Source organism: Misgurnus anguillicaudatus, chromosome 12 (assembly GCF_027580225.2).
Source record: "Misgurnus anguillicaudatus chromosome 12, ASM2758022v2, whole genome shotgun sequence".
Lineage (NCBI taxonomy): Eukaryota > Metazoa > Chordata > Actinopteri > Cypriniformes > Cobitidae > Misgurnus > Misgurnus anguillicaudatus.
Genome location: NC_073348.2, coordinates 2,535,280 through 2,555,904, shown reverse-complemented (window position 1 = coordinate 2,555,904; position 20,625 = coordinate 2,535,280). Strand labels below are relative to the sequence as shown.

The 20,625-nt window shown below is 39.5% G+C and overlaps 1 protein-coding gene across 2 annotated transcripts in view; it reads left to right on the top strand.

Moving 5' to 3' along the window:
* LOC129446065 (uncharacterized) overlaps positions 1-20,625 on the top strand; it is a 129,263-nt gene that overhangs the window by 92,673 nt on the left and 15,965 nt on the right. The window contains exon 1 of one of the 2 annotated variants that reach the window (XM_055207015.2): positions 13,996-14,154. The exons of the other annotated variant lie outside the window; for it this stretch is intronic. The gene's annotated coding sequence lies outside the window, so the exon portion shown is untranslated. Of the gene's footprint in view, positions 1-13,995; positions 14,155-20,625 lie in introns of those variants that run through there. 2 annotated transcript variants of the gene reach the window in all.

Genomic DNA, 20,625 nt, shown 5'->3' with positions numbered 1-20,625 from the left:
CTAAATGTAATGGTCACAGCGCCACACAATGGTCAAAGTGAAAAAACACATATTTTAAAATATTTTGGCTCCTACAGAGACCATTATAGTTTTCATTCCAACCAATAATTTCCCATTATACAACAGTTATATCTGGTTCCTGAATCTGATTGGCTAAGATCTCTTCCCAGCCATGCAATATTCACCTGATAACACCAAAGTAACTGCTTCACTATTTGTATCATTCTTCCACCATTTTAGAATTATTAGATTAAAGGAGCGGTGAATCAGATACTCAATTTTAACTTGATAATTTGTTATATAAGAGGTCATCATACTTAAATGAACATCCTGCAAGTTTCAGAACTGAAAACGTCCGTGCTACTGAAATATACTGTAACAGTTTTTGGCACCAAGCCAGTATTACAACGAAGTGTGGAATTCGGAAAAATATGACGTCAAAGTAGAATTGAAGCACCTCCCCACGACCACTTTTGTAGCCCCGCCCACAGCTTTGCGTGATACACGTGTGTCTGAACAATAAGTAAACATGTCTTTAAAGATTGCCAAATGTAACCAAAATGACTTTTAAATAAAACATTTTCTGAGAGACTTTTATTTTGACGCGATGATCTGTTATGATAGAGAAAGGCATTTTCTGTTGTGAAGGAACCGCGTGGGAACAACACAGATGCTGGATAGTGGCTCAGAACATAACATTAGGAATGCGTTCCAGCTTGCGTGGGGAGTGTCTGATTACCTTGTGTACTGCGGATTCATTTGGAAAGAAGCAAGTCGATGCTGGATTTGCAGAGAGACTGTGATTAAAAGCACCACTAATATTGGATCTGACACAGCAGTATAATACACAGTAAGACATTTTACTTTATTTAAGTTACTGCGTTTCACTATTGCTTTGTTAGAAGAGATCGCTTGATATGTCTGTTGTAACATCTGTGTCTAAACACGTATGTTTGACTGTTTTAATTTACTTAAAACATTAAACGATTAATAAAGGCACAACAATTAACAATACGACTGTAATAACACAATAGAAATATACAAAGTAAGTGATAAAGAAGATCTTACCAGCCGCAATTTAGATTCTGATGCCCGCTTACTGTGTTGTATACGGTAATTTAGGCGAGTTGCGTTTGAAAGGTCAAACACTCAACAAAGCTTTTTTTTATCATATAACTGTGGTATGTAACGTTACATGTATCTAAGAGCAACCTCATAAGCACAATAGAAATATACAAAGTTACTGATAAGGATTTATCAGCTGCAGTATAAATTCTGATTCGCGCTTACTGTATTGTATATGGTAATTTAGTCAGGTCGAGTTTAAAGTTTTGTTTCTACTTTACTATACATATTGTCATTTATGGGTATCATCTTTAGCACCCAGAATCTTTTGTGGGTCAAACATATATGTGTTCGGCTGCTATTTTTACAATGTTTTTAAAACTTTCCCCACGTGTAATGACGGGTAATGAAGCTGTCCAATCATAGCAGTGGGTGTTTACGTCCAGGTCTTCAGTGCGGCCCGCCCCTTCAAACAAACCATTTCTCCAGAGAGCCACTAATCCATGTTACAAAATAGCCTATTACTTATTGCTTTTGATGTTTTTGAATGTAAAAACTACGCGAACATCATAAGTAGACATCAGACAGCAGTATAAAACAATAAAATCAGCAAATTCACCTCCCCTTTAATAACTAATTCATTTTAGTATTAGTGAGGCTTCTTTAAACACGCGAGTCATTCGCTCACATGACATATCTCTGACTTGATCAGCTCTCTTGGATGTAAACTTTCGGCGATTTAGCACAATAATGTCACATTGTGTGGACGATTTACATACACTTAACATTCTCTGGAGCTATCTGTTTACACGTCTCTCCTCCCATTAAAAGCAGGCAAAAACACAGTTTGAAACTGCAGGTTATGATACTGGCTCTTACATTGGGATTATTTATTTTTACGTGACGTAGGGTTGTGCCGATAGACGATAGAATCTTCAGACATATCGCCAAAGGCAGGTTTTCATGGCGATAGTCATGACGATAGTTGGCGAATGGTTATTATTATCATCATAGTTTTACATTAACATCCACATTGCATGCTTCTCCTCGCATGAGGGTTTGTGGGCTTCATTTTACGCGGAGAGCTTGTAAATATAGAATTCCTTCTTGCACGTACCTGCACTTAATGCGCGTCTTGGACTCCTTCTAGCACTAAATCCAGCTGCACTTCTCTCTGTCTCACGTGCACGCGCTCTCACATCTGTCCGAAGTCTTAACATAAACTAAAGTAGTAATTAACGCGCTCGCATTAATGCCATCAGTTTTAAGAAGGCTGCGGTCATTACGGTGTTGCTCTTGTTCTTTTTTGTCTACCAATCAAGGGACTTGTTATAATGAGAAAAAATTAACAAATAAATAAATGAGTAAACTACTGCCCCGCCCCCTGATACTATCGTGTATAGCCGATCTCACGGGCTGACGATAGGACGATCTCAAAATGGGGCATATCGCCCAACACTAACGTAATGTGACTATTAAAACCCGTTGGGAGACATCACCACTGATATTTATAAGCAGCATGCAGAAACATCTCTCTGACTTATATTAAAAACACTGGTTAAAATATAAAACATATTTTTATTATTTTATTATTCTGTTTTATGTAGTACTGACAAGAAAAAAGTCCAGTAATGAAGCGAGTGCTCATAACGCGTTAAGATTAAATGGGAAGCAATAGTATATAAATAGGGCTGGATCACATGGCCCCAAAAATTATCGAGAACCCCCCATCCCATATCAGTTGATATCGATAATTACCATGATAAATGACAAATCTTTATTCCTGTCAAATTTAAACCCACACAGCAAAAGGACTCCGTGGCGGATCAGCCGCGGAGGAATCGCGACTTCCGGAACGGACCCGCGAAATGGACCCGTGTCGGCGTCCACTTGCGCGCAGTGAGGGATCCGCAATAAAGGCGGATCGCATTACGGATCCGCCCCGGAGCTTATTGCCATCAGGACCGGGTCCGTTTTGGACCCGTTTATCTCACTTTCAAATTCAAAATCCCTTCTGTTCTTACTGTAGGATAAACTAAACTAAAGGATAAAACCAAAACTATCACTAGGTCTCGCTACTGCCGCAATATAGAACCTTAAATCTGCATTCCCTCTGTATTTTTAACCTAACAATATTGTAAATAGGCCTAACAGAAAAGTTTCACTAAAAGATATCAATTTAATGTACAAAAGTAATTACTACTCAATGTAAATATAAAATTGCCATTTACATTAATGACAGTTATAGGTTATAGCGTATTCTGTTTTTGTTAAAAAATATTCTTTTTGTGGTCAAAACCTAATTTAGTGCTTTATAGGCCCAGGTCAATGCAAACATGAAATACTTGATCTATTAGGCTATGTCCACACGAAGCCGGTGCATTACCTATCCGAACATTTTTTTTCCTTGCTCTAAAAAAAATCCGTAAACACGAAACCACTGAAACTGACTGAAAGCGGTGTAGTATATATGCCGGACCAGTATGGGGCGCTGTAATTCTGCTACAGATATACACTATACACGGAGAAGAAGACTTTGAGCATGCGCATAACCAACGTATGGTGTTGTCCATTATCGCTTGTTGGTCACCACAATTGCATAGAAGCAATAGATTTTGCTGTAATAAAGCTAGTAGGCTTTAGTAGCTTCTGTAGCACGAACACAATTACGTAGTCCGCCGTTATTGTTGTTGCTGTTACGTGTGACGCTTCCGACACGTGATGTGATGACGTTTTTGCTTCACAAAATATATGGATTGGCTGTACAGACGAAACCGCAAGGGTGTCGGTTTCAGATTTATCCACTTTAGGACCCGGTTTCAAAAAATAGCGGATTCAGTCTCCCAAAACGCCGGATCCGTGTGGATGAAACGCCAATATGATAACAAATTTATACGTATACAGTGATACGCGTCTCCGTGTGGACAGCCCCTCAGACTCCAACACAAACTCCACATATTGTGAAGAAAAAAATTATCTGCTGAAGCTCGTAAGGCCATACGTGAATCGGATTAACTTAGGACAAAAACACGGATTAACATCGGCAACGCGTTTGTTTGCGTGCGTCCGATTTTTAAAAGTCTTTAAACTCGTACAGACATTGATGAAAACTGAGATTACAGTGTGACATGGACTTAACTACGATATTGATCGCATAGTGTGGGAAGCAACAATCCTAAAGGACTATTTAAAATAGCACAGTGTATACCGGGCTTTACTGTTATACTGTCGTTATAGGCAAAATGCAGTCAATTTAACGTTGCAGTTTACCTGAGTTTCCAGCATGTTGTGTGGTGCTTTCTCCGGTGTGTTGCATCTCAGTCTGGCCGTCGCTCATGAGTTCGAGCACGCGCTTGTAAACTTATTGGTTGCAATCTGAAACATCACCGGTAGAGGCCGCTGAAAACTACATACAGCCCCTTTAATGCGATACTCCATCGTCTTGTCATATTAAACTTTGTTATTACCTTAACTAAGAAGAGTCGATACATACCTCTATCATCTTAGTGCGTGCACTTAAGAACTGCGGCATGTGGGGACACTTTGGTAGCACTTAGCTTAGCCCAGTTCATTCAATGGTACCAAACAGAGATGAAGTTAGAAATGACCAAACACATCAACGTTTTCTCTTTTTAATACGAGTAGTTATAGAATCAAATATGGTGGCACAAAATAAAACGTGGCGCTTTTAAAAGTGGGTTAAACTGGGTAACTATAACGTATGGCGAAATAGCACTTTTGGGAGTACTTCGACTTGCCTGAAAAATCCACTCCCCTTTTCCCTCTCATAATAAGTGTTACTGCGCCGAGTCGAAATACTCCCAAAAGTGCTATTCCTCCATACATTATAGTTACCCTTTTTAACCTGCTTTTAAAAGCGCCAGGTTTTATTTTGTGCCATCATATTTGATCGTATAACTCATTTATATACTCGTTTTAAATAGGGAAAACGTTGATGGGTTTGGTCATTTTTAACTTCATCTTCAGGTTTTGATGCTTGAATAAGATCGAGAGATTGAAACGTTGCAATAAAGCAATTTCTATTTTCGCAAGTGGATAGTGTGCGGGACCTCTCTTTTTTCATTTGTCAATATTTGGACTTTCGTGTTAAAAACGAAAGTTTTGTCCAAAGTTTCTAAAACTCCTTAATGACAAACTGTTGTAATAGTGCTGTATCTCATATACATTATTGAGTAGTTTTTGGGAACTTTAAGGGAACGTTCTTAGAACTTTTTTCTGTTAGCTGGGTTGTGGGAACATGTGGGATCCTAATATGATCGTAGCCAAAAGATATTGAATCATGGGTTTTCTAAATATGCTAATTATTCTAACCTGTCTGAGATTTAAACGGGTTAGTTCACCCAAAAATGAAAATAATGTAATTAATTACTCACCCTTATGTCGTTGTACACCTGTAAGACCTTCATTCATACTCAGAACAAAAATTAAGATATTTTGATAAAATCCGATGGTTCAGTGAGGCCTGCATTGACAACATGAGATTACCTCTCTCAAGATTGATTAATGTACTAAAACATTTTTTAATCAGTTTATGTCAGTTTCAGTGGTTCAATATTAATAATTTAAAGTGACAAGACTAAAAAGCAAAATAGCAACTTATATAGTAATGGCTGATTTCAAAACACTGTTTAAGGAAGTATCTGAGCTTTTATGAATCAGTGTGTTGAATCAGGTGTTCGAAACACCAAAGTCCCATGATTTCAGCAGTGTGGCGGGTTGACAAGCGATCTTAATCATGATTTGACACGCTGTTTCATAACCGGTTCGATGCTTTCTGAAACACTGTTTTGAAAATACCCGTCACTATATAAGTGTGTTTCTTTTCTTTTTTGCGCACAAAAAATATTCTCAACACTTTATAATATTAATATTAAACCACTACACGCACGTGAACTGCTTTAAATATCTTTTTAGTACATTAACGGATCCCGACAGAGGAAACGTCACTGCTGGCCATGCAGGCCTCAGTGAGCCACCAGACTTCACCAAAAATATCCCAATCTGTGCTCCGAAGATCAACAAAGGTCCTGTGAAACAACATAAGGGGAAGTAATAAATGACATTATTTTCATTTTTGGGTGAACTAACCCTTTAAAATAATGTGTCATGAAGGGTATTTTTTTTTCTAAGGGCCGTTGGGACATCGACAACAGAGGAGTGAGGAGCTACACTAATGTTGTCTTGTTCGTGAAAACCTTTATTTTAGATTTTTCTGATATGATATAAAAAAAAAGTTTTTCCAAATGAAGTTTTACAAGAGCGAAATTAAAGCGTTAGTCTACCAAAAAAATGAAAAATCTGTAATTAATTACTTTTCCGCATGTCAATCCTGTAACACCCGCCACTCATTCATCCAATGCCCAGAGGGCGCCATCGCCCGAATATTGACTGTGCTCTTACTCTCTCTCTACTTCCTGTGTTTCACTGTCTTAAGCCCCTGTTTGAGTCTAAGATGGCGCGAAGTATTGCCAGCTCACCACTGTCTCTACCAAGCGTTTTGTCATTGCCTTCTTTGCTAACTACGTGTATGATTACTGCCTGTTTTTGACCTTGTTCTCTTGGATTGTGATTTGGACTTGTTTGTTATACGGACTGCCTATTTGTTATCGATCTACTGCCTGCCTATATCGACCACGATTCTCTGCCTTACCCATTGTTTATACTGTGTGTGCCTAATAAACTCTGCATATGGATTCTACCACTCCTCCGAGTCATTCACCGTTACAGAATCCTTCGCCTGACCAGAATCCAGCGGAGATGTCACAACTACAGGCCGCGTTCGCTTATCAGAACGAGATGATTGCTGATTTTCAAACCCAGCTCTCGACACTACGGGCCGCGAACGACCATCTCACACGGTACATCCATTCTCTACCCACCAATCGACCTGAGACGGTAAGATTATCATTACCGGATAAGTTTGATGGAAAAGCGGAGAAATGCAAGGGGTTTATACGACAGTGCACGTTATATTTTGATAACCAACCAGAGGCCTTTGCACATGATAATACCAAGTGCTCATTCATGATGTCATTGTTTACCGGAAAGGCTTTAGAGTGGGCCGCGGCTGTATGGGACCAGGATGAAACGCTACGTACATCATTTACTTACTTCTGTAAACAACTCCGTGAAGTTTTTGAGTATCCAGCTGGTGGACGCGACGTATCGATGCAGCTAGTGGATATCAGCCAAGGTAACCGCACTGCTTCTGAATATGCTGTTGACTTTCGCACGATCGCTGCACAGAGTGGATGGAATGAAACGGCGTTAAAGCCGATGTTTAAGCGGGGTCTTCACCCAAGGATTCAGTCAGAGATTGCGTGTAAGGATATTGACATGGATTTGCATCAACTAATTTCTATGGCCATTCGCATTGATAACCTCCTTCGTAACAGCCCCACAAGCCATTTGACCATGTTAACATCTGCATCTGCTTTGAGTCCATCTGAAGTCGCTGAACCTATGCAAATTGGATTCACGAAACCGTCCATGGAGGAACGGGAACGGCGACGCGTTAACAGGCTCTGTTATTACTGCGGTCAGGCCGGACATCAGTGCCGTTTTTGCCCAAATAAACCCTCTTCAAGCAAAGTGAGTATTAATTTCACTAATATGCTTCATAGATGCTTTACCCTACTGTTAACCCTCTCTTACGCAAGCTCTACCCAATGTGTTTCAGCGTTAATAGATTCTGGATCTGCATTAAATCTGCTTCACCATGAATTGGTTCATCAACTTCATATCCCTCTAGTGCCTTGTATACCACCTATTAATATCACTGCTATCAATAGCCAACCCATTGGAGACGGTATTACCCATCAGACAATTCCCATTACAGTCAAGATTGGTCTTTTTCACACTGAAACCATCTCATTTTATGTCACTAACACACCTCAAAATCCAGTTGTTCTAGGAAATCCATGGCTTGCTATCCACGACCCACAAATTTCATGGACCTCCAGAGAGCTGACTAGGTGGTCGTCTTACTGTCAGAATAATTGTTTACAAGGTCAAATTCACTATTCATGTCTCACCACAAGTATTGAAAGCCCTGTAACCAATGAATCAGTCTATATTCCCACAGAATACCAGGGATTCAGTGAAGTCTTCAGCAAAACTAAGGCCACTAAACTGCCTCCACATCGCCCCTGGGACTGTGCCATAGACCTTCTACCCAACACTTCACCACCTAAAAGTAAGGTTTATCCATTAACCATACCAGAAACACAGGCAATGGAACAATACATTGAAGAGGCTCTCGCATCAGGTTTCATCCAACCGTCCAAATCACCAGCGGCCTCGGGATTCTTTTTTGTAGAAAAAAAGGATGGAGGCCTTCGTCCCTGCATAGATTATCGTGGTCTGAACTCTGTAACAGTCAAGAACAGTTATCCACTGCCACTAGTCCCCCTCTGCATTGGAACAACTACGTGAAGCCACAATCTTCACCAAACTTGACCTCCGTAGTGCATATAATTTAATCAGGATCAGGGAAGGGGACGAGTGGAAGACGGCATTTGTTACCACTAGAGGGCACTATGAATACTCTGTGATGCCGTATGGTCTTTGTAATGCACCGTCTGTATTCCAGTCATTCATAAATGAAATTTTCAGAGACATTCTTAATCACTATGTCATAGCATACATTGATGACATTTTGATTTTTTCAAAGACACGTGAGCAACACATTCAACATGTGAAGGATGTTTTATCTCGTTTATTGGCAAACCAATTATATGTGAAGGCGGAGAAGTGTGAATTTCATGTATCCAACACTAATTTTCTAGGTTACAAGATTAGCCACCATGGAGTAGAAATGGATATAAAGAAAGTTGAGGCAGTTACTGAATGGCCACGTCCTAACACAATCAAAGAACTACAGCGATTTCTAGGATTCGCCAATTTCTACAGAAGGTTCATCAGGAACTACAGCTCTATTGCAGCCCCGCTCACATCATTACTAAAGGGTAACCCCAAGACAATACTGTGGACACCCCAAGCCCAGTCAGCATTTGACAGATTAAAGACCAGCTTCACCACTGCTCCAATACTAAAACATCCAGACCCTGAAAAGCCATTTATTGTGGAGGTGGACGCTTCGGATGTGGGCATCGGAGCAGTATTATCTCAGAGGCATGGCACTCCAGGTAAAACTTATCCATGTGCTTTCTTTTCCAGAAAATTAACAACAGCAGAAAAGAACTATGATGTGGGGAACAAGGAACTACTTTCCATTAAAGAGGCCTTGGCTGAATGGAGACACTGGTTGGAGGGAGCCCGCTGTCCATTTCAGGTGATCACGGACCATAAAAATCTGGAGTACATTAAGAGTGCAAAACGTTTAAATCAAAGGCAAGCCAGATGGTCATTATTTTTCACGAGATTTCAATTCACAGTAACATATCGTCCTGGAAGCAAGAATGGTAAAGCAGACGCCCTATCAAGAAGATATGAATCTGAGGAAAGGGTCACCTGTCAGGGGCCTATATTACCACCGTCAGTGATTGTGGCACCGATCCGTTGGGACATCATGGAGGAGATTCAGAGACAACAACAGAATGAACCAACATCGCCTGGATGCCCACCAGCACGGCAATATGTTCCTAAGGCCCTTCGTCAACGCGTCATGCAGTGGGTACACACATCTTTGAGTTCTGGACATCCGGGTATTCAAAGAACGGAAGAACTGGTGCGTAATTCATTTTGGTGGCCAAATTTATCTAATGACATCTCTATGTATGTTCAGGCTTGCAGTGTATGTGCCCGATCCAAAACACCACGAAAACTTCCAGCCGGTCTTCTGGAACCACTACCCATCCCGCAGCGGCCATGGTCTCATGTGGCAGTGGATTTTGTCACAGATCTTCCTAGTTCTGAGGGCTACACTACTATTCTGGTAATCTGTGACCGATTCTCTAAAGCCTGTCGTTTTGTACCATTAAAGGGCCTACCTACAGCCATGGAAACTGCACAAGCATTATTTCAGCATGTTTTTCGAAATTATGGTATACCAGAGGATATAGTCTCTGACAGGGGCCCACAATTTACATCTCGTGTGTGGCAAGCATTTTGCAAGCACTTGGACATTAATGTGAGCTTAACATCAGGTTATCACCCCCAAGCCAATGGCCAAGTGGAAAGAGTTAACCAGGAATTAGGACGCTATCTGAGGTCATACTGTAGCCAAGAACAGGAACGTTGGGCTGAATTTCTTCCTTGGGCAGAATACGCTAGGAACTCATTAACTCATTCATCTACAGGTCTCACCCCCTTTCAGTGTGTACTAGGATTCCAACCACCCATGTTCCCTTGGTTTGGTGAACCATCTGAAGTTCCTGCGGTGGACGATTGGGTCAGAAGAAGCGAGAGGGTGTGGGAGAGCGCCCATGTGAGGTTACAAAGAGCAATCAGAACTCAGAAGATTAAAGCAGACCGCAGGAGGCGTCCCCACCCCAACTATCAACCGGGTCAGAAAGTATGGCTATCCACAAGAGATCTACGGTTGCGGCTACCCAGCAAAAAACTCAGTCCACGGTATGTAGGCCCCTTTCGTATTTTACAACAAATAAATCCAGTTACATACAGATTGGAGTTGCCTGCTCATTATCGCATTTCTCCTTCGTTCCATGTGTCATTGTTGAAACCTGCTCACCCGGCTCCTGGGACTGCCACTGAGGAGAGGGAACCGCCCCCGCCACTGGATGTTGATGGAGCTCCGGCTTACCTGGTAAGGGATATCATGGATTCCAGAAGGCGGGGGGGGCCGGCTACAATACTTAGTGGACTGGGAGGGCTACGGTCCTGAAGAAAGATCTTGGGTACCCGCTAGGAACATTTTGGACCCATCTTTGACCCGGGACTTCCACCGTGCTCATCCCAATCGTCCAGCACCACGACCAAGGGGACGACCACGAGGAACACCTGGAGGTGTTCCTAGGGGAGGGGATTCTGTAACACCCGCCACTCATTCATCCAATGCCCAGAGGGCGCCATCGCCCGAATATTGACTGTGCTCTTACTCTCTCTCTACTTCCTGTGTTTCACTGTCTTAAGCCCCTGTTTGAGTCTAAGATGGCGCGAAGTATTGCCAGCTCACCACTGTCTCTACCAAGCGTTTTGTCATTGCCTTCTTTGCTAACTACGTGTATGATTACTGCCTGTTTTTGACCTTGTTCTCTTGGATTGTGATTTGGACTTGTTTGCTATACGGACTGCCTATTTGTTATCGATCTACTGCCTGCCTATATCGACCACGATTCTCTGCCTTACCCATTGTTTATACTGTGTGTGCCTAATAAACTCTGCATATGGATTCTACCACTCCTCCGAGTCATTCACCGTTACAGATCCACACAAGGCAAAACCTTGAAATGACATAAGGGTAACTAATTAATGACAGAAATTGGATGAACATAACTTTGTAAGTTTAACTTTTTTTTTCTTTTTTTAGGTGTTTTATAAAGTTATAAATGTACAAGTCATGTTCAAATTATCAATAAACTGCTTAATAAAGTAAAGCATGAACTACTGTTTTCTGTTCATTAAAAACCTTTAACATTTTATTGAAGTTTAATACATGGAAGTTTTGTATTTAGGGGTTTACTGTAAAATAAGGTAACCCAAACCAACAAATATGTAGCCCATAAATATACCAGTTGTAACCCATAAGTGCCCTAAATAAGTCTAATCTTGGCCCCATCATTAACCCCATGTGGGTAGTCTCATGTGGGTCCTAAATGGGATCTACCTGGTCACCCATATGGGGTTAATAAGGTGCCCATCAAGAGCCTATCTTCAAGCCATCTGGGCAAACTCATGTGGAGGCTCCATGGAAACTGGGATACAAAATTAGCTGGGGCCCAGATATTAGCACATGTGCAACCCATTTGGGCCCCACATGGGTGTGTTGGCTGAAAGGAGCCCGCGAGACCGTCGACTTCACAGGATTAAGCTAATTCAGTATTTCAAATTTCCACATTCACCCTGACCAGTTTACTTTAGTAGTCAGATGTCTTGACTCTCCATAAAAAAATTATTAGAAAGTGCGGATGAAAGGAGATCACACTGGGTTTTGTGGTTCCATTGATTGCAGACTCTTGTTATTGACAGGCCATACAACTTTTCAATCATCACTGCTTTCTTTTTGGTGGATGAACCCTGTGCTGTGATTGGACCAGTGGCAGCTGGTGACTTCTTTTTTTTTTTTAAGCACACGATGCGAAGCTCGTCACAACATGTATGTAGCTTGTTGTGTGTGGTTCGTCATTTCAAAATATGTGTTCTGCACTTTGAGAGATCGTGTGTGCATCATGTGTCATGCCAAAATAAGTGCCTGCTGCAGACACATCTAAAGGGTTATGATAAAAGGGACACTCGCGTTTGCCAATTACTCGCATAATCTCATGCGTTATCAGAGTTTACTGTTAAGGGAGTGTCTAGCGTGTATTTTGGGAACGTGAGCGTCTCTTTTATCATAAACGATTTTGACGCGTTTGCAGCAGGCACTTATTTTGGCATGACATGTGATGCACACATGATCTCTCAAAGCGTAGAACACATATTTTGGAAAAGGGAACCACACACGTGACAATCCGAACACTTATTTTGAATTAGCGCATCCTCAGATGTGCAGTCATGAGCCGCCACTGGATTGGACATATTCTTTTATCTGTTGCTTTGTTTTGGGATGGGCGAAAGAAATTAGCAAAAAAAAAACAAGCTTACGGTTTAGGTTCACTTTATTGGTACCCAAAGGTAGATTAGGTATGCAGTGTATAGGTTCACAAATCTCCACATTTTACAGACAACACAACCAAATATACAACATACAGTATATGATAAAAATACATTTAAGGTTCTCAGCATCACTAAAACAAAATAAAATAAGATAAAATAAATAAGATAGATTTAAAAGTGAAGAAAATAAAATGGTTCCTAAGACATGTCCTTATTCAACTGAGTGATAGCAGCTGGCACAAAGCTGTTTTTATACCTCTTTGTTCTACAATATGGAAATTCATATCTTCATCTAGATGACAGAAGTTTAAATTCATCTTGTATACAGGGATGATGGAGCTATGACTCCCCAATCAGCTTACTAGACCATCTAATTTGATTCAGCAAATTCTTGTTCTGTACAGACATCCAAACCAGGACACCAAAGAAAACATTAAGATTGATTCAATAAAAGCACGATAAAATAACACCATCATTGTCATGTCAATGTGAAAACGGGTCAATTTTCTTAAACATAATATAGAGGAGAGGAACAAACTTGATCAGATAAGGTTCCATTTATCCTTACTCTCTGTGTCATAATCATTAAAAAAAATCAAGAATCCAGCCCACAATAATGTTACTTGATCAGGGGTCTCAAACTCAAACTGGCTTGGGGCCATTTCTGAGATTGACATTTCATCGGAGGGCCACAGAGCTATTTTAACGTTAAAAAAGTACAATATTTCTGTAAATGTACTGTTCAAATTCTATTATTTAATGTATAATAATACTTGAAAATATATAAGCAGTGTTTTTATATTTTAAATATACATTATTTTATAAAAGTAAGATTTAAATTTAAAATTAAAATAAGTTAAATTTCTGTATACATTTATAAACTATTATAAAAAAATTACCATCAGTAGGTGTTTGTGTTTTGATTTATTTTTGATTGTTTTTTTAGTCATAATGACTTTATTATGTTCCATCTTTGTTATTCCACAGTTGTAATGAATTTGCTATTATATGTGGATAAAACTTTTGAATCAATGTTACAGAAGCTAGTTAAACAGAAAAAAATATACTACTGCTCTATGTGTAATTGCATAGCAAAAGATACCAATTTGATTAACAGATTTTAGGTTACTTTTCTATCATATTGCGCCTCACCCTCCAATCCAGTAGGGGGCGTGAATGCACCATTTACGTTTGTCAACCGCCATTAAATACTAGAAGAAGAAGAAGAGTGACGCTGTGTTGTTCCAGTGTTCACTTGCGCTCTTTTAAACTGAAACAGCAACATTTATAGACGGATAACAGCGAGCAGAGCAAATCCACACACGCGTATTGGTAACTATACTTTCACTATTTATCATAATTTAAATAAGTGTCAATATTTCAATGCAGTTTCACATGATTCACGCGCTTGTGTATTTTATCATGATGATATCACTGTTAAGAGTTGATCCTGACTGAAACACTGCATACTGTTTGCTCAAATCAGATATAAAGCTCAAGACATACATGAATATATTTACTGTTGATGTTTTGGAGGAAATTAATTCAGTCTTTAGTTTATAAGGATGTATACAACAAAGATTATGCTCATCTTCTGCTGTATCATTTACATTTCTCTCGTTTACACATCCCTGCTTAAAAAACAGACCTTTTGCGAGTAGACGACACAGTTACGTAACTGTAGGCTGCGCGCGCAGAAAAACAGTGGAACTGAATTACACACAAGTGAAACGAGCAAGATAACTCACTAGAAAATGTTTTGTTGTGCTGTTAAGTGTCAAAATAGGAATGCCAAAAAAGATGACCTTCATTTTTATAGAATACCGCCGTCGAAGACACCATTTGAAGATAAACGTAGGTGTTTATGATTGCAATAAGCCCTTAAACCGACAGACTTGAGTAATGAAATCATCTGGAAATCTATTAATAATTAGAATATAGAAAGTAATTAGAGAAGATGCCGGTGTTCTGTGGAAATCTGATCCCTCTACGTTTTCATCACGTTACGTTTATTATTTATTTAGAAAGATTAAAGATTTGAATGGGTTATACTAAAAAAGCAATAATATCAAAATTTATTAAATATTTCAGACTTTTTCCTTTTTCTATTATTTCTTTTTACCTTATATCTTGTCTTCTTCCTCTTTGTTCTATGTTTACATACTTAATAAATATAGCACAGACACATGATGTAGCCTAAAGTGTTATCAATATATAAACAAGCCTATGCATATTCATTTGTATGTAAACATAATAGTTTTATAGTAGTTTTAGAGCAAACACGTAGGCTATACATATAAGGAAGAAATAATAGAAAACAGGAAAATGATGAAATATTTAATAAATGGTATTGTATAAAATACATGATAGTATTGATTAGTTTTTATATGTACTTTAGCGATTCATACTGTAAAATAATTGATTTACCAATAAAGAACACACATATACATTACATACATGCACACATACAGTCGTGGCCAAAAATATTAGCACCCTTGGTAAATATGATCAAATAAGGCTGTGAAAATTAATCTGCATTGTTAATCCTTTTGATTTGTTATTAAAAAAATTCACAAAAATGTATTATTTTATTGGATAATAAGAATTTAAAATGGGAGGAAATATGATGAAATAAATGTTTTTCTCTAATACACATTGTCCACAATTATTGGCACCCTTTTATTCAATACTTTTTAAAACCTCCATTTGCCAGTTTAACAGGTCTAAATTTTCTCCTATAATGCCTGATGAGGTAAGAAAACACCTAACAAGAGATCTGAGACCATTCCTTCATCCAGAATCACTCCAGACCTTTTAGATTCCCAGCTCCATGTTGTTGCTTCTCCTCTTCAGTTCACTTCTCTCATTTTCTGTGGGGTTCAGGTCAGAAGAGTGGAATATCTATAGCAGAAGCTTGGTTTTGAGCTCAGTGGCCCATTTTTGTGTTGTTTTTGAGGTTTGTGTTTTGTTTATTGTACAGTTAGAGGATCCAAACATGGCCCATTAATAGAATTCTAACAGAGTCAGTCACTAACTGATTTTTTATCTGTTGGTATAGGGCTTATTCGATCTACGTCATCAATGTTGGCGGCGGCCTTATTGTTGACATAAAACTGTCAGTCTGTCAATTGACAAGCGAGGCAGCGTGGGTATTATGCATGGTATTATCTGTGTAATTTTTTTTAAAACCGCGCGATGGTGTGTGGTGTAATACACGGATGTTCTAACAACAGCAAAAAGAACCCCGGAATTAGTTTTTATGCGATACCGACTGTCAGAAAACATGAAAGGAGACAGAGGAGTTGAACCAGCGAAGGAGAGACTCCCAACAGCAAAGTCTGTCCCCATCATTTTACCACAGGTAACGTTAGGGATATATGCTCACAGCAAAGTCTGTCCCCATAATTTGATCACATATGGTTAGCTGTAAGCAGTGGCTAAAACTTCTCTTTCAAATAAGCTGCCATAAATTGAGACAATTATTAAATTAGTATTAATAACTATATGAACATAATTATAGGTCTGGCATTGATACTAGGTAGGGAATTAAGGGCCGTTCACATAGTTTTGAAAATCGTTTTATATTAAACAGAATAGCGGAGCTCACACAAAAACTATAACGGTACAGATACAATGAACGACATCATTGGGATCACTTTCTGAGCGATTTTTCCCACCTGATGAAGGATAAACCATTGATAGCATTAAAATCTATTTGAACTTCAAGTGCACGCACGGCCACTTAAAATGACAGTGAAGCTTATTGCTGAGGTCTATAACATTAGATTACCTCCAGTTGCTGTGAAAATTGACTACGTAATGCTTTTTAATCTATTACATTAACTAACTGTTGTGCCAAAAGGTAAGAGATTACACAAACTATTAGATTTACTGTTTAGAGTTACTCGAAACGCAGCGTGTTGAGGACATCTGCAAAAGTTTTTATTACAAGCAATATTAAAGGCAAGTGATTTGCGCGAGTGCCGTGAGCGAATTAGCATAAACGTATTGTTTGGTGATGTGGACGATGATATAGTTATCGTTATAGTTATCGTTATAATGTGAAAGGCGCTTCAGTGCTTGTATGATGAATGCGGATACTGTATGAACGATATAGTTATAAATATCCGGATAAGTTACGGCTGGCAATAAGGACGGATCTTTAATTAAGGCTATTGGGTCTATTTGATATTGTTCCACAATAATCATCTTCTCTTAATACAGACGAGATTAAGGCATTAGGCTACTGCTCCCCTCGACTCAAATCTACGTGCGGCTAGGGGCAGGACAGATGTCATGTCAACAAGATGGCCGCGGCTAGCGAATTCCGGTGTTTGCGAATAAGCCCTATTTAATAGAATCCATGATGCCATGTATCTTAACAAGATGTCCATGACCTTCAGCAGAAATATGGGCCCACAACATAAAAAGCACAGCAGTATATTTCATCATGGCTGATAACTGTATATGCTTTAGTTTGTTTTTGAATGAGCTAGGAGAATTTTTCTTGTAACCCTCCCAAACAACATGTGTTGATGTAGGTTCTGTTTGACAATTTTTTTAAAGGTTTTCTGAACCAGAGACAATTCTCCAGAAGTGACCCTAGGAGAGTCTTTAGCACCTCAAACTCTCCTTCTCACCGTACATTAGGACGATATAGGCATAAGTCCTCTTCCAGGCAGTTTTGTAACATTTTCTGATGGTTAGAAATTCTTAATTATTGCCCTTATGATGGAAATGGTAATTTTCACTGCTCTAGCTCTTTTCTTAAAGCCACTTCACCAATTTGTGAAGCTCAATTATCTTTTGCTGCACATCAGAAATATATTGGTTTTCCTGATTGTGATGGATGATTAAGGGAATTTAGGCTTTCCCCTCCTCTTTATATTTCTGTGAAACAGAAGCCAGAGCTGAATGATTTTGTGTTTGCAATCATGCTGGAGTTCTCAAAATTGTTAATATGAATGGGAATATACTTCAGAGATATTTTACCAATAAGAATTTCTAGGGGTGCCAATAATTGTGTCCAACGAGTACTTGAGAAAAACATTCATTTCATAATGATATTTCCCCTCCATTTCAAATTCTCACCATCCAACGAAAGGATACATTTTTGTGAATTTTTTTAAATAAATCAAAAGGATTAACAATGCAGATGAACTTTTTACAGCTAGGGATGCAGCTATCGATTCTTTTTGTAATCGATTAATCTAGCACTTAATCGATCGATTAATCGGATCAAATTTTTTGTTTGCTTTTAAGCAACCAAAACAAATAATGCATAACGAAAATGATGTGGCTGTAAATTGATCAAGCATTTGGCTTTTATTTCTAAAGAAAAAAAACAGGCATTGATTCCACCTTAAACATTTGGCTCCAAAACTAAGCCTAATTTATTGCCATTTTAACCCATTTAGTCTTTATAAGTGCCAGTGCCAACAATAATAATAACAATACAGTTAAGTCAACTTACTGTAAAACATGTATAACATGTAAAACTATGAATGAACACAAACTTAAATAGTAAAGGCCATTGGCCTTAGTTTTGTCTTCTTAATACAACATTACAAAAAAAAGGATTGCACCTTCTGCAAATTACCCACCTGAGAACAAAAATAAATGAATATAAAATATCAAGCCAAACAGGTGCACAATGTAAACAATTTATAAAAAATAAATGTAAAAAACAATTAGAAATAACAATCACAGTTTTTCAGCTGTAATCTCAAAACAAACATCAAAATGTAGTGTGACGTGTGTGTGTGTGTGTGTGTGTGTGTGTGTGTGTGTGTGTGTGTGAGAGAGAGAGAGAGAGAGAGAGAGAGAGAAAGAGAGAGATTTCAGGTTTTACAACAGCTTATAGTTGCAATGGAGAAATGTCAACATATCCACATGCTCAGCACTTAGGCTTGCCCTACGTTTTGAGGCAATGTTCCCAGCAGCAGAGAACAAGCGCTCTGAAGGTGTTGATGTTGCTGGGATCCCCAAGAAAGCCTTTGCCAGCTGTGCCAAGCTTGGATATCTTTCTTGATTTTTTCTCCACCATGGCAGTGGATTATCCTTTTTGGAAATAGGCTGTTCACCAAAATACTCCAAGACCTCCCTCTGCACTGCTCTGTTAATCTGCTCATCCTCATCCTCTCCTTCATCCTCATCCTCTGATGATGATCCCAGAATACTTTTCTGATGTGATCTACCTGTAGTGTGTGTAGCTGATGTGGTGGCAGTGGCTTCCTCTCCCCTTACATGTGTCTGTTTTGAGTCCTTTCTGGCAGCTAGTGCCATTGTTTGAATAGTAGTTTGGAACTTCAACACCTCTTCCACAGGCAAGAACTTCAGTTTTCTAAACCTGGGGTCCAAAGCAGCAGCAAGAAGGACAGGGTTGGGAGAATCAGGTAGAAATTCATACAGCCCTTGCCACCTCTCTGTGATCTGCTGTGCAGCAGAAGCCTGAAATGCCTTCACTGGTGCAGTTTCGGGTTCTGCAGCCAGTGTGGACTTTTTAAGGTTTTGGACCAGCTGTGGAAGAGCAGAGAGGGTGACATACTGTTCTCCACTAAGAAACTCTGTAGCTTCTTCAAATGGCCCAAGGACCTGTGTCAACTCCTCACTGATGTGCCACTGCTCTGGCTTTATATCCAGGTAGTGGTGTTTACCTCTTGGATTGACTGCTGGATCGGAGAGAGCTGCAGTCACAGGCCATCGCTGTTCTAGGAGTCTTGATAACATGTGATACGTACTGTTCCACCGGGTACTGACATCCTGTATCAACATGAGTGATGGATTTCCCATCTGCTGTTGTTTTTCTTTAAGCTTAGTGCAGGCCAGTTCACTCTTCTTGAAGTGTTCCACTAAGCACCTAGCAGAACCCACACAACTAGCAATTGTTTTGTTTTTGAGTGTGCTCTGCACAACTAAATTTAAAGTATGCCCTGCACATCTCACAGAAGCCCACCCATGCCTCTTTCTAAGAATTCTTGCTGCTGCCACCACATTGGCCCCATTGTCATGGACAACTGCCTTTACCTTTACAAGTTGAATCTCAAATTTGGCAGTTGTCTCCTCTAGCCAGTCTGCAATGTTGGCTGCAGTGTGTCTCTCTTCTAAGGGCATTGTGGTTAGAGAGAGGGACTTCATCTCCCAATCTTCCCCTAAGAAGTGGCATGTCACCCCCAGGTAGGCCTCTGTTGCCACACTGGTCCAAATGTCTGTTGTCAAAGCAACATACTCTGTTTGCTTTAGGACAGCTTTTAATTTTTCTGTAATGTCTCTGTGTTTCTTCTCCATCAGTTGTGTGAAATATGTTCTTGATGGCAGGTTGTATTTAGGATTAAAAGTTGAGATCATGTCTCTAAATCCCTTGTCTTCCACCATGGACAGTGGTCTCATATCGGTCACAAGCATGTTCAAAATGCTCTCTGTAAAAATCGCTGCCTCTTGAACAGTGCATGACTGAGCTGGGCGAACAAAGTTGTCCATACTCATTTGTGATGTGCTGAGAGGGAGAAAAAGAGGAAAAGCAATTTAATAAAGAAAATTATGCATGACCATTCAAAAACATGTCTGGGGTTCTAACTATACAAAGCTTAACGTTAATGCAAATGGGTGAAGTGTCCCTTTAACAAATAATTCATCATTTCTGGGGTGAGCCGTTTTGCTATGGTAACCTAGCAACCTGTGTGTGTGTATGCGTGCCGTGCGTGAGGAAGAGTGACACCCCAGTCAGACCAGTTTCTTCATTGCAGTTTGGTACGGTAGAAATACATACAATCATTTTCACACTGCATTTGGCTTGCATAACTT